This window comes from Tenebrio molitor, chromosome 1 (genome assembly GCF_963966145.1).
Source record: "Tenebrio molitor chromosome 1, icTenMoli1.1, whole genome shotgun sequence".
NCBI classification, from domain to species: domain Eukaryota; kingdom Metazoa; phylum Arthropoda; class Insecta; order Coleoptera; family Tenebrionidae; genus Tenebrio; species Tenebrio molitor.
This window is the reverse complement of record NC_091046.1, coordinates 32,420,004-32,433,018: the sequence shown is the minus strand read 5'-3', so window position 1 is coordinate 32,433,018 and position 13,015 is coordinate 32,420,004. Positions and strand designations below refer to the sequence as shown.

The window sequence follows — 13,015 nt, the reverse complement described above, 5'->3', positions numbered from 1 at the left end:
TCTATAACATAATGCACAGAATATCCTATAAGATTTTCATCGTTTTATTGTAATAAACTCCAAGAAGGCACAAAATGCTAAAAGATAAAAACATGTTACATAATAAGTTTGGATAGTGAATACGTTTATACACAAAAAATGATAAATGATCGTACGTCTTCACTGATCTTGACCAAATTTGTAAATATTGTAATTACTTTTGAAATGTTCCTTTACAAATATATTTAATTATGTACTCACCAGTAATACCTACTTCCTTGATTTTAGATTTTTATAGACTAGATTATTTAAATAATGTTGCCCACAGTGCTGGGTGAAATAATAGCAGTTTATTTATAAACTCTGACTATTTTATAAACTAACGACCATTGCCAATTTTAGCCAACATATTTTTTTTAATAAAATATTAATTAATTAACTGCTCAAAGTCACATTTAAAACCCAAAAAAAGTTGTCCCAGATTTATACGCACAAGTGAAGTTAAGTTACGTTACAACAGTTGTTCCAGATTTATTTGAACATGACTGTACATAAAATCAGAAATTTGATCATAGCAGTTCCGTAGTTTGTTGAATTATACAGATTTTGCTTGATTTTGAGGTCCCTGTTACGCAGTATCCAACGTCCAATTAGAATCACTTAAAATTGTGAAAATTAGTTGTAAGAATGATGGGAAAAAATTAAAGAAGGGTAAATTATTTGATAATAAATCAGTTTTAGCAAAATGAAACGATGGATTTGAGTCTGTCCAAGAACACATTAACTAAATTATAGGAGATAGTAAAAATTGTTTTCAGCAATGACACAGTATGCATCACGATCTCCTAACAGTAGATCTGTTGGGGTTTAGAGATGTTTTTCAGTTTATGCTACAAGAACTTGTTGAGACCAGCGTAAATTAGATAGGTACATATATACCGGGTGTCCACTTTAAAAGTCGAACATAGGCAATTAACACTGTGCATTCAGTTTATAGATATTATGCCATTATTTCGATACATCAATAATATTAAAGAATTAAATTATAATATTAAAGTAATTTGTTAATTACTGTTGTTTAAGCAGTTTTTATTATAAATTCTTTGAAAAAATTACAATGCCGTTCCTACCTTACTTAATAATAAATCTAAATAATTTGCTGAATTTAAATTTCCCTTTATTTCAAATGTTATTAAAAGTCCCAGCCCAGATATGAATTTTTTGAAGAGACCGAGGTTTTTGTTGAGCCCAGTATCGCGTGTTTTGAACATTTGGTTCGTTATTTAGTGTAAAAGTAGATTCGTCTGTGAAGCAAATTGTCGACAGAAAGCGACGATCATTAGCACGCTCCTGTATTTCACAACAGGTTTCACTCTTACTTTCTTCATCAACAGCAAAAATTTGTTGAAGACACTGTGTCTTGTAGGGATGATCTTTGTACTTCCTGAGGATATTCAGTATCCGCGATTTACATAAACTTACTTCAAGAGAAATTAGTCTTAATCTGTATGGAGTAACTATTCATTTTTCCGTAAATAATTTTGACAGTAATTTACCGAAATTCGCTGACTTTACCCAACAAATTACTAAATTTTTTGACAAATGCTCTCCAATTTGAAAATCATGGCACGTCATATTTAAAAATCGCCAAGTTTTAAATTAGTATTTTAAAATAAAAATAGCACCTTTAATCTTATTATTAGTACCATTTCAAGCGCAATAATTTTATCTTTCTATTGATACCATTACCTTACCTGTAAGTTCAACTGGCGAGCAGGAATCAGCAGAAACGTTCAATACAATGTTAATTGTCTATGTTCGAGTTTGATAATGCACAGGCTGTATATAAATTTCTCGCTGGAGAAGTTATACCACGTTTTTATTAAAAAAACTTTTATAGTGCACTTTTTGGAGTAAAAAAATCTCCTAAATCTGTACATAACTAAGGATTGTTTATTTAAATCTGAAAACTATTAAAAATATCAGCAAGCGCGATTTTTACACCAGACCAAAGTGCGCAAAAATTTTCAGGTGCTGATTGACGATAACATGAACTGCAGTTGGATTTGAAATTCCGTGAAGTTCACAAATTGATCTGAGTGACACATTTCACAGTGGTTCAATGTTTATCCGAATCAGAAAGGAGATATACCGGGTGTAGAATTAATTTTGGTACATAGGCACTTTACGTGTAAAAGTAAAAATCCTCGGATATTGGCTCCTCTAATTATTTTAGAACAAACTCTTAAATACAAATCCTAGCTCACTTATTTCGTTATGAGTTTGTTACTGTATATCACGCTACGAAAAAATGAGACGCAGTTTAGTTTTTTCGCTTTACGAGATTTTGTTATAGGCACTTAACAACCATGTAGCGTATACATACTACTATCAATAAAAAGGCAAAAGAATGTCTAATTTTGACACATTTGACGAACATACTCGTAACATATGTGTGTAAGTACAGCTTCCCCATTGTAGCTTGAGCTGTGAGAGTCGGATGCGCACTGGTCTAACACTGATTTAGTCGCATTTCTTTGCTGCTTCCAGGATCTCTTTATCGGACCTCTTTATTCAACTTTGCGCATCCATCACAGCTCAAGCTACAATGGGCAAGCTGTACAATGTTTTTGTCTTGGTTGTTACTTATTAAATTATTGTTCTTTGTTTTACATAACAGCATTGGTGTTGTTATATTTCATAATCGCACTGATCTTGTTTTCTATAGAAACTAGACAGAGTTTTGTGAATGTAACTTACCTGATATATCAATAATGCTGATAAGTAAATACGTTTAAAAACACGACCGTGAAAAAACTATTGCTATAGAGGTACATATTTTATTACTGCCCGGATCTTAATTTTATACAATAAAAAATTTTCGCTGAGTAATTGATTGCGACAGAAGCAGTAACCAAATTTCAGATTTATTGATACCAATAAATGACCATTCATTGAAAAATAGTTTTCATTTGAACCTATGATATTATCCTTTCAAATGTAAACATTTTCCAGTAATTTAGTAATACCACTGAAATATCTGGCTGATGTCTCAGCAAAAGATAGATCACAAATCGGAAAATATTTCATGGTTGATATCTTAGAACTCGCTAAACGTCGTGCGTACTACGCTTTTACCCCATTCTCGTTATCCGAATCGGTTGAGTTATTGTTCCATTTATTCACTATTTCCTCAGCTCAGCAATGGCTCGGTTTCCTATAAATTACTCCACGGTACGCGACTAGGTGGTTGTGTACAATATCTAATGTCAGGCGTAATTAAAATGGATGTGATTAATTCTCTCCCTAGTTAAGTAAACAAATCCTAACAAGATTTATAATTGCGCGAAATTCTTATTTCCAAAAAATATTAGTAGACAATCGTATCACATCCGCCGATTTTAGGAACTACAGAACCGATCGTCATGCCAGACACGTTACCTTTTATACGTGCCTATTTACGATTTGTGAAACGTATATAAATATATCAAAACGAATTAATCAAAACGTTAAAGGATGATCTGATTTGATAAATTTGAAAATAATTCAATAATCTTCAGGCACAGTTGATATACGTACTACACTTTTCTGTCTGTGTGATGATATACGCGCAGACTCTGTTCTGTTTGTTTCGGTTTCTCTTACATAAATCATCTTATTTTATAAGTTCTAAAATGGGAAAACGTAGATAGATAACTTCAAACTACTTGATCATTCTGAGTGGTGCCATTCAAATTCTTTCGCCGAATTTCCTGAAAATTTATGAAGAACCTGATGCAGAATGTTTTCAAGGCAACCAATATCAAAGTCAATAGAAACGAAGTTTTTTAAAATTTAATAAGAAAAAAAAATATGTATGAATATAAAAATAAGTCGTTTAGAAAGTGTTTTTTTTTTATTTATCGTTAAAAATGAAGAAAGAGTGTATTCTTTATATTTGGTTAAAAATAAGCTTCATCTTCAAGCGCCTTTGTGTATCTCCATAGAAACGGTTAATGTGGCATTTTTTTTTCAGAGCGGAGTAGAAACACTTCAAGTCCTAGGAGTAGAAGTGTCCACAGGCGCCTCGACCGAGTTAAATGTAAGGTCACTTTAAACATTTGTCACGATTTATTTATCAATTACAATAATCATATCAATTACACGAAATATTATAAATTAAATTATCCCTATTAAAAAAGTCTCTAAAAAAACGAAATAAGGAAATTATTACCCACTATTTAACGGGTTTCACTGTGGTGTAAGACGAGTCAACCGTTCTGGGCGTGTCCATGAATGTCAAATCAGATGTCAAATGTCAAAAATAGCGCAAGATGGATCTTCAGTGTTAAAAAATAAACAGTTGTAAGTTGTAATCGTTTGCTATTCACGTTTTGATAAGTTTTGTTACATTTATAGAATATCTGAAATATGTCCGATGCTATTGAAAACGAAATGCATTGCACGGCTCCAGAATTGACGCAGATCGCGGCAAACTGTATGCAGATCTATTACCATGACAGTCCTCGGAGAAAAGTGTATGATTTCTATACACTGCGTTTTTTATTTCGCTGAACATACAATGTAAAATGGCTATGTTCAGTTCTAAAATGGACAAGTTAGTTCATTTGAAACAGGCAACCCAACTTAAAAATCGATGAGTCCTATGTTTAGTAAAATAAAAAACTCACGGTATATGTAATTGCTCCTGACGAAAAGTATCTGGCTGCAGAGGTAAAGTTTCTGAGTTCCCTAGAGGAAGATTTAAATTATTATTGTAGATTAGGTATATGGATACTAGGTATGACCGGCGTTTGTCGATATAATGAAATTACCAATTTGACAATGGGAGATATCGAAGATTTGGGTTCTGCTATCTTATACAGAGTGGACCATCGTATAGCATATTTGAGATAAAACCCTTTTTTAATTGTCAAAAAAATTGAAATTTAGAAAGCATAATCTTCAATTTCCGATGTACGAAATGGCCGAAACATTTTTTATAAACATATATAAATATGTAAAATAAATGTGAAATTTAACTTTGATATTATCAAAGTAATAAAGCAATCCGGACTTTTTTCTTACAATCTCACCTACAGGACAATGTCGATTTTGATTATACTAAAGTTGGCATTTAAATCAGGATAATAACTGAATAAATCGACATTTAACATCTATGAACAAAGTAGTAGCATATTTATGGTATAGTCCAATTTTTACCCTTTTGAGGTGACGTCACGATTTGCTTCCTCGCTTTCTATCTATTGAAACGACAGAAAAAAAAACGGTACGTCTATTTATTCTGTGGTTCTTTTATGTTCCTGTTAATTTGACAACTTTCAATTTCTTTCATTACATTGATTGCAAACATAACCTTTCGAAGCAATTGTCAACAAATCTGAAACTTAATAGCTATTTTTTATCAATTCAAATTTGTTGCAGATCCAAGTTCAAACATACGGGAAGTTACTAGATAATGACGTCATCGCAAATGGGTAAAAATTGGACTCGAGTATTTTAAAATGACGGAAATCATCAAAAGGTGGTAAAGTTTGATTTACAAGGGTCTCCAATACCTTACAAATCCAGGACCGTACCGCCAGTTATGATTTACAACTGATTGTTTGCGGTAAGCGACCATTGTCAATCAGGAATTATGACCCATCGAGGGTCGTCGTAGTAAATTAATATCTGTTCACGTTGGAATGAACATCAGTGGTCCAAATGACCTGACCTGTTACTATGACAACTCATATGAAAGCTAATGCCAAATGTGTGCGATTTGCACCACTGATGTTCAATCCAACGTGAACAGGATATACTAACATTTTGGTATCAAAAATTAGTATGTCAATTAATTTGAAACCCTGTCCACACTCGTTTGTAGAAAAATGGCGCACCGGAAACTTTTCGTGACACAAAGCTTGTGTTCAACACCATATGCACATCTGTAATAAGTACCATTTTGCCCATTTCGGTCATTCTACTATTGGTATAATTTTTCATGATTTTGATTAATGACACGAGACGCAAAATTCCAAGCAAACAATAGCCGAAGGTAGCACTGAAAGTAACTAATCTGCACGCGGTACTAGCACCCGCGATAACAAAACTTTTTGCACCTTTTTTGCGTTGCATTCGATAACTTTTCAATCTTACTATTCTTCTTAACGTGATATCAGTGGCGTACTCAATTTTTGTGCTTGAACTGTACATGGCATTTCTGCCCTCATGTGGCAAAACTGAATGCACGTGATTATCTAAAGTGGGCTGAAGATCCTAGGGTTTTAATATTGTGATATATTTCGATTTCAGCCTGTATGACTATTTCAAGATGAAGAACTTGAAATTATGACACCAATTCCAACAACTGAATTTAGAATATAGGTTTAATGAACTAGTTAAGTAGGTATTCCTTAATATCTAAAACGATTAACTATTGTGATAAATCAAATATTGATCTAAATTATCAGAAAGAATTTTTATAAAAAAGTTAAATCGTAAAGATTTGCTCCGTATACAATATGATCAGGAAAAAAATGATACGGGGCAGCTATGTTTATCAGCAGTCTTCACTTACCATGCTGGGCGAATATTGCGTCATTATAAATTTGTTTCACAGTTATAAATTTGTTTCACAGTCTAGGACTGGTTTACAAATCTATGAGGGGCATGATGACCAACTCAATAGACCGGGACCAATGGCTTAAACGTGACTTCCGAATCACGAGATAGAATATAGCCTTCTTTTTTCGCCCTGGGTCAGAATCGAACCCGCGACCCTCGCGTCCCTGCGCCGAAACGGACGCCCTTAGGCTAATATTCTTCTGTTAGCATAAAATAGTATGTTAAAGAACGAGTTTTATAAGGTTTGATTTGGTGCACGAGTCCCAAGTGTAGAAAACGAGCCGTAGAGGAGTTTTCTATGGGACAAGTGCGCCAATGCCCTTATAAAACGAGTTTTTTATGTTATTTTTTAGAATTTGCACCCTTGTTTTAATCTTTAAATAAAAAAATTAGAATTTTCAAATTCTAGGGAATTTTGTATTAATTGGTAATTCAAGGTAACGGATGCAACTACATCTGCAACAGATGTTAAAAAGTAAAGTTTGAGCATTAATATTGGAAGTAAATGACAATAACATGTACACTGAAATATTGATAAAAAAAATTTTTAAATCTATTAAAGACGCAAATTCTAAAAGTATAATAAAAGGTCTTGCATTGGCCGGGAATCGAACCCGGGCCGCCCGCGTGGCAGGCGAGCATTCTACCACTGAACCACCAATGCTCGATAATAAATTTTGCGTTGAAAAAATTCACTGTAACGAATATAAATCAGAATACTAAGAAAAAAGTGTTTTAATTACAAAAACACGGTGTTCTTGTGAAAATCAACACACATTTAATTAACCAGGTTTTGTGGTTATGTAAATACAGAATGTTAATTTAGGGTAAATATGAAAAAAACCTTTACAGCAGCTTGAAAATTTAGTTGTGTATAGTAGTATTTTAACTCCTAATTGAAATATTGACTAAAATCATAAATCACACCAACAAAGAAACAGATCATAACCTCAGCCCTAGATTTGCTGGCACCCAACGGGCAATATTGACCGGTTTCTTACCTCCTTACCTGTAAGTGTCAATATCTGTAAGCTGTAAGTTAGTTTGTAAACTGTTTCTTTTTTGGTGTGATTTATGATTTTAGTCAATATTTCTATTAGGGGTAAAAATACTATACAGGGCAAGTCACATAAGGCTTATTTCTGAATTTATTTTGTACGCAACCAAAAATACTAATGACGCAGACCACTTGATACCGTTTACAATGTGATTTAATTTAGTAATCAACGTAGGTATGTAATTTGGCTAAAAATGTCAAAATGACAGTTGATGAACTTAATTTTTGATTTCACTAATCAGAACAGGAAAACGTCATTTTGACATTTTTAGCAAAATTACATACCTACGTTAATTACTAAATTAAATCACATTATAGACGGTATCAAGTAGTCAGCGTCATTAGTATTTTTAGTTGCGTACAAAATAAATTCAGAAACAAGCCTTACGTGACCTGCCCTGTACTATTGCGATCAAAAAATTTTGGACACTAATGTCATCGTGCTGTCATACATTCTAAAACGACCCTTATGTATTAATAACCTCAATTTTGATTGTGTCAATTTTGAAAATGTAAATGTCAGATTTACCGACAAAATATTCAAAAAGTTGTAAAAATCAGACAAATGGAATAGAACGAGATTTCAATTAATAAAAAATATAAAACAAATACCCAAATGTACTCGCATATTAAAAAAATTATATTTTGAACCGGTGTCAAATTGACAACAATTTCATCTTTCATGTGACAGTTTCAATAAAGCATGATTTAGAGTAATTTTTTTAATGTGACAGAAGTTTGATGTCCAAAATTTTATGATCGTAATAGTACAATCAGTCATAAAACTGATGTCATGTAGATTGTAGACGGCAAGACTGAAATATGTGGAGCTTCCAGATTCCTGTAGTTAGAAGTTGTACCTACAATTTTTCTGATGTAGACTAAAAAAACAAGCGATCTACATACTGATTCACCTCCCAATTATCACTCTTTTCCGCCTTACCCTCGTACAGCGTAAAAACAATGTAACTAATAATAATTTTTCCTTTGATCGCAGAGAAGTTTTAAATCCCGGTCAGTAGATAAACGTTAGGCAAAAGTTCAATGTTAATTAAATTATGTATAAAGATAAAATATTCCTGGTCAATGTTCGATTTTTGTAAATTATAAACAATATCGAAATATTTAAATATTAAAAAAAACATGCATCGGCCGGGAATCGAACCCGGGCCGCCCGCGTGGCAGGCGAGCATTCTACCACTGAACCACCGATGCTTGGTACATTTGTTTATTTAAATTATTCTAACCAGGTTTTTTAGAAAAATTATGGTTATTGAAACTTTTTATAGTATATTAAAGTAGGTATATATTTTTTTAATGTTAAATGAGTTAACATTTAGACTTCACGTTTCTCCGGTCCTCTCGGGTTTGGTGATGTTTCCATGGAAAACGCGCGATGTTGCCATGGAAAAGAGCGTTTTTTAAAGTTCGATTTAAACACGCTCAGGCGTGTTTTAAATAAGCAAAATTGGTTACCAATAAAAAAATAGTTATTAATTAAGATGACTAGTGTTTTATAGACGATTTAAAAATCGAGGTCGTAGTTTAGACCGAGATTTTTAAACTATAAAACACGTGTTATCTCAACATTTTTTCTAACACTACCATCTTATCACAAATTTTAATAAATTCAGAAATTATTGTAAAATGTCATAAATTATTCGAGGCGCATCACAATACACAAAATGCGAAGATTGCCGTGGGCACTATCATGGTAATAATATCATTTAATAATATCATTTAATAATAATAATATCATTTAATAATATCATTTAATAGACAAGTAAGTTTCATGAACTTACTTGTCTATTTTCTCAAAAACAAATAGGGTGGATTTAAGCATCTAAAATGTAGACCACAGGGAAGGGGCAGCGTATTTTTCTATTAATCCATTGAAATAAGCAGCCACTACTTCTTCGGTTACAATATTTACGTTTGTGTTCTTCATCCACGACCAAAATTTTTCCAACTCCTTGATGTGTCTGTCTTTAGATTTTTGCGGGAGTAGATTCAATGTGGCTGCATTAGCTTCTTGAAGAATATCATTTGGTACAAGCACACCGTCTTCTTCCTCTATATTCTCTTAGTAATGTGAATTAAAGTTTGCACACACTTTTGCGATAAATTATAATTTTTTTGCCAGATCAATTATTGTTTGTTTTATGAGAATCATAACGGAAATTTTACGATTAAAATCTTTTGAAATTTTAATTGCATGATTGAACAAAACGCTATACAGCACTCGTTGGAAAGTAAATCACTCACCTGAGTGTCGTTCCACTCTCGGCTTCGCCTCGTGTGTAAATTCGACACACGCGTGAGTAAAACTTTTATTTTCTCCACTCGTAATGTAATATACTATTAATTTTTGTAAATTATAGACTATTTCCTTCGAAAAATTGAAGCCAATCAACAAGCTCGAATATTTGAATTTTAGCCAATAGCGATCGAATTACAGCGATAATACTGCACTAGTGCAATTATCGATAATTTGCACTAGTGCCAAATTTTCGCGTAGTCCTAATTAAAAAATTATTTGGTATTAATTTTATATTTTAAAAAGAATTACGTTTATTTGTACTTACTTATCATGTAAATTTTTCTCAGGAAATAGTCTGCCAAAATATCCTCTCGTGCATGTCAAATGGTCGATATTTTGACATGCACTCGGGATATTACTAGTGAATATAACGGGTGTTTTTTTAAATTTGGCGTCGAAATAGGCGTTGAACTGTCGATTGTGAACGCGCTATACAGGTTACGGATCACGGATCAGCTGTTCAAATCTTACGCTTTTACACGAATGGTGCGCTCTCAATCGACTCTCCAACGCCTACTTCGACGTCAAATTAAAAAAAAAACACCCTTTACAACTTGTATTATGCTTTTAGATATAAAAAAAAGCATGCATCGGCCGGGAATCGAACCCGGGCCGCCCGCGTGGCAGGCGAGCATTCTACCACTGAACCACCGATGCGTTGTACCTGTCTTCATTTAAAGATTATAACCGGATCATTTAAGAAAATTTAGCTTATTCACACTGTTATAAGGATGAATAGTACATTATTTTATGTTCTCGTTAATTCAAATAAAAGTTGGAGTTAAGTTAAGAGTGTGTCGTGTCACTTCGCCGACGACCCAGACAGAAGAGACAAGCTGTGGAGCTGGAGACAAGAGAGCGAAGTGAAGTAACCAAGATGGCGATCCGTCAGGTCGTCAGGCGGTGGGGAATGTGACGTTGAACCCCGTCCTCTATGGGTCGTCTCGTTACATTGGGATTCGTCTGAGAAACCGCGCTTAGAAGAAAAGAAGCACTGAAGAAACCGAAAATCCATACTGCGAAAGAAGAGCGGAAAAGTGAAATTGCACGTGGAAAGTAGCACGTGGTCATTCGTTAGTGAAGCCGTCGTCCTTGAGCGCCACGCGAAGTTGGCCTTGGGAGTCGCGCACGGCAAAAGAAAATAAGGGATTTTGCTCCTCGTGGTCAAGAACATTTGAGAATGAGTATACGGCTTGAGATCAGGTACGCAACAAACAACGAGGATGCCAGGAACCGCGACGTCAGGAAACCTCGTGATGATTTCAAAGCAGTTTGAGACCTGACGCTCGCTACTACAAGTGGAAATTTTGCAGACTGCAAAAGTAGGTTCTCAGGAGCCAAAGGAGAATCTGTTGCAGCTTTCATCGATGCCGTGACGATATATAAAGACTGCGTCGCTGTCTCCAACTCGAATGCAGTGAAAGGGTTGGCGATACTGTTGAAGTTGGTTGGTGACAGGGAATCAAGGCCACCATGGACACCTGGGAGACGGTGACCGACGCGCTGCGGCGAAGTTTTGGTGAGGTCAAACGAAACTACAAAATTTTTAGGAAGCTGCTTTCCCGGCAACAGAGGGACACGGAGGCTGTGGCCATGTTCATAAACAACCCGAGGGCCTTGCTGTCGAACCTATCCCCCACGCCTCGCCTTCACGAGATCCACCAGATCGACATGATTTATGGGCTTTTCAGTAGCAAAATTCGAAGGTTGGTTCCCCGCGATGAATTGAACGAACAATTTCGATACGTTTATCGCAGAGACGCGAGGAGCTGAGGACGCCCTGAAAGAGGAAGAAATCCCTGAAATAGAAAAAGGAACCAAAACCCGCCCGAAGGAGTCAGGAAGCCACCCCTGCACGCCAGGGAACCACGACGCGAACAACTCCAGGGCAGACAATTTGTTATAAAAACGCCGTTCATTAGGTTGACGCAAGAGTTGACGATGGCGGATGAAGAACCTGTGGAGATAGCTACTGAAGTCTACAAAGTACAGATACAAGTGAATGGTCGACTTCATCAAAGCGGCTGACGTTATCTTGGACTTTCCAAGGATACAGTGGCGTTTTAGAGGCCAGTCTAATTGGGCCCGCCTAGTAGTGAAAAGGAAGTGTCGCTGGCGGCAAGCACTGTCCAACTCGAGCAATTGTGAGATGACGAGGTTCAGAAAGACCAACTTGTTCGACTGCTCGATTCACACAAAGAAGTGTTCGAGAAGAGCGATGAATCCACACCATACGCGGAACACCTTGACCGATGATCGCCCCATTGGTATCACCCGGTATCGAATGGCCCTTCAGCGGCAAGCAGTCCTTAAGGAGGAAATCCAAAGAGTGGTGGAGGAAAGTGTCATCGAAGACCTGCCGTACACTTTGAAAACGGATGCCAGCTCCCACACATTGAGGGAATGTTTAATGCAGGGGGAGGGCCCGGACAAAGACCTGTGGAGTGCGCGAACCGGTTGTTAACACCAACAGAGAAGAATTACACAACAACAGAAAAGAAAGACTCTGTCGCCTATGTAGTGACTGCGGTAGATAACCTGGAGCGCTCCCTGGGTAAATACCACGTCTCGTACCTCTTCGAAGACGAGATCGCCCCCGGGAAGCGGAATCCGAAATTTGATGACCGCCCCCAAGACGAAGTAACGTCGAACGAAGGAGCTTTCCGTACCGGACCGGCCCTAGAGAAAACCAAGGACGAGGACTGCCGCCATTGGAAGAAAGAAGACAGAGGACGCTGTTCAGCGTCCCATTCCCCACCGCCTGCGCTCCATCTGCGCTCTCGGATCGCCATCTTGGTTACTTCGCTCTCTTCTATCTGAGTCCTCGGCAAAGTGACACGTTCGATTTCTAACCTAATTTTTGTCAGAATTAACGAGAACGTAGTGTAATATTCATTCTTGCAATAAACTCGTTACACTGGCTTAATTTTTATTGTATTGTTTAAATTTTAGTTGAAGTGATCATACAAAAGGGTTCGCGTTTAGCACCTAATCAATGCTAATTTAGTGGTTTTTTTTTCATATAGGTAGACTTTCTCTGGATCATAGCA

At 35.8% G+C, this 13,015-nt stretch overlaps 1 protein-coding gene and 3 non-coding genes across 7 annotated transcripts in view; all 4 read right to left on the bottom strand.

The window, feature by feature from the left end:
- tei (teiresias) overlaps positions 1–13,015 on the bottom strand; it is a 281,205-nt gene that overhangs the window by 136,028 nt on the left and 132,162 nt on the right. The window lies entirely within an intron of this gene.
- TRNAG-GCC (transfer RNA glycine (anticodon GCC)) lies at positions 7,182–7,252 on the bottom strand. Its single transcript has one exon. It is a non-coding gene; the product is annotated as a tRNA-Gly (tRNA).
- Positions 8,790–8,860, bottom strand: TRNAG-GCC (transfer RNA glycine (anticodon GCC)). Its single transcript has one exon. It is a non-coding gene; the product is annotated as a tRNA-Gly (tRNA).
- On the bottom strand, positions 10,552–10,622 carry TRNAG-GCC (transfer RNA glycine (anticodon GCC)). Its single transcript has one exon. It is a non-coding gene; the product is annotated as a tRNA-Gly (tRNA).